Consider the following 2,475-nt stretch of genomic DNA (forward strand, 5'->3'; position numbering starts at 1 on the left):
TTGTTGTTGTTGTTTTAGCACCAGTTCTGTATTCTCTTTGTCTCTGTAGAGAAATCCAACTGATTTGTATATGCTGCTCTTGCATCCTGACACTTTGCTGAATTTGTCAACTTTGTCCAATAATTTCCTTGCTTAGTCTTTAGTGTTTTCTAAGTATATATTGTATCATCTGCTTATAGAGACAATTTTATCTCCTCTTTGACAAATTGGATACCTCTTATTTCCTTCTCTTGTGTTATTGCTACTGCTAAGACATGCAATACAATATTGGAGAGATGACAGTGGGCTTCCTTGCCTAGTTCCCGTTCTCAAAGAGAATGCCTTTAGTCTCTCTCCATTGAGAACAATGTTGGCTCTTGGGTTTTATATATACTTTTTACTATGTTGAAGAAATTCCCCTCTAATCATATTTTGTTGAGTGTTTTAATCAGCAAAGCGTGTTGAATTTTGTCAAAGGCCTTTTCTGCATCATTTGATTAGATCATGTGGTTCTTGTTCTTTTCTTTGTTAATGTGATGAATGACATTAATTGTTTTTCTTATGTTGAACCATCCTTGCATACCTGTTATATATCCCACTTGGTCATGGTGAATTATTTTTTTTTAATGTATTGCTGGATTCTATTGGCCAGGACTTTATTCAGGATTTTTGCATCTATGTTCATGAGAGACATTGGCCGATAGTTTCATATTTTGTTGGTGTCCTTACCTGCCTTTGGTATCAAGGATATGTATGCTTCATAGAATGAGTCTGGGAGAATTCCTTATTTTTCTATTTTCTGAAATAGTTTATGTGGAATTGGTGACAGTTCTTCTCTGACTGTTTGATAAAATTCCCTTGTAAAACCATCTGGTTCAGGGCTCTTTTTGGCTGGAAGTTGTTTTATTACCTTTTCAATTTCTTCTTTTGTAATGGGTCTGTCTGTTCAGGTGTTCAATCTTGGTTTGTGTCAGTTTAGGTAGGTTGTGAATTTTTAGGTATTTGTCCATTTCCAGTAGGTTTTCATATTTGTTTGAATATAGTTTTTCATAATATTCCATTGTTGTTTTTTTGTTATGTGCCATTGAGTCATGTCTAGCTCTCTGATGCATAGCAAGTGATTACAAAATTCCATTGTTAGCATTTTTATTTTAGTTGGTTTTGTTGTGATGTTTCATGACTCATCTTTTATTCAGATTATTTGTGTTTTTTTCCTTCTTTTCCTTTGTTAGTTTTGCTAGTGGTTTGTCAATTTCATAGACAATTTCAAAGAACCAACTCCTAGTTTTATTTATGGTTTCAATTGTTTTTCTGTTTTCTATTGCATTTATGTCTGCTCTAATTTTTTTATAATTTCAGGGTTTTTTTAAGGGTCTTGGGTTTTCTTGCAGTTCCTTTTCAGTTTGTTGGAGATGTTGGGTTAGAGAGTCAATGATCATTTTATCCTGTCTTTTAATATGTTTATTTAATGCTCTAAATTGACCTCTGGTTACTACTTTGGCTTTTTCCCAGAGGTTTTGGTAAGTGTTGTTTTAATTGTCATTTGTTTCAAGAAATTTTTAATTTCCTTCTTTATTTATTCTAGAATCACTCAAGTTCAAGCAAGGTATTGTTCAGCTTCTAAATGTAGGGGTTTTTTCTCCTTGATTCTCTTGTTATTAATTTCTAATTTTGTAATGTTGTGGTCTGAGAAGATGCTTTGTATTATGTCTATTTTTTTTTAAATATATTGACACTTGCCTTGTGACCTAAAATGTAATCTATTATGGAGAACATTACATGCACATTGGAGAAGAAGGTGTACTGTGCTTCTTTTGGGTGCATTAGCCTATAAATGTCTATGAGGTCTAGTTGGTCTGGGCATCACTCTCTGCACATTTCTCTCTGCGACTGCTTCTGATTTCCTACCTAAGAAAGATTTGCCTAATCCACTGTTACTAATTATTGAGAACACATTATTTTTCACAATGCATCTTCAATAATTTATCACTTTAGTTTCTATTTAGCTCTATGAAGTGTCATGGGTTAATTTTCACAGAGTCTGAGTTATGATTCAGGGTTTATTTTCTTTACTCTAAGATACAATCTTCTAGTAATTATTCTCTACCCATAAATGCCCCACTTTATTCTTCTATTTAATCTTTATTATATCTTTTGAATTTTGGTTTGCTAGCATTTTGTTAAAAATTTGTCTATCAACAGTCTTAAGAGATATTGATCTGTGGTTTTCTTTTCTTATTTTGTCTTTGTCTGACATTGATATTAGAGTAATGCTAATCTGATATAATATGTTAGAATTTTGGATATATATGGAGAAGAATGTTGAATATACCATAGATTGCTAGGAGAACAAACAGTTTTGTCCTGAAGAAGATGAAACCAGGCTGCTCCTTGGAGGCAAGGATTCTGAAGCTTCATCTGACACACTTTGTACATGTTACAAGGAGGTACCAGTGTTTGGGGAGGGACATCATGCTTGGGATAGTTGGAGGGACA

This window comes from Elephantulus edwardii, unplaced genomic scaffold (genome assembly GCF_000299155.1).
Source record: "Elephantulus edwardii isolate Elephantulus edwardi_28Jun2011 unplaced genomic scaffold, EleEdw1.0 scaffold00284, whole genome shotgun sequence".
Taxonomy (NCBI): Eukaryota; Metazoa; Chordata; class Mammalia; order Macroscelidea; family Macroscelididae; genus Elephantulus; species Elephantulus edwardii.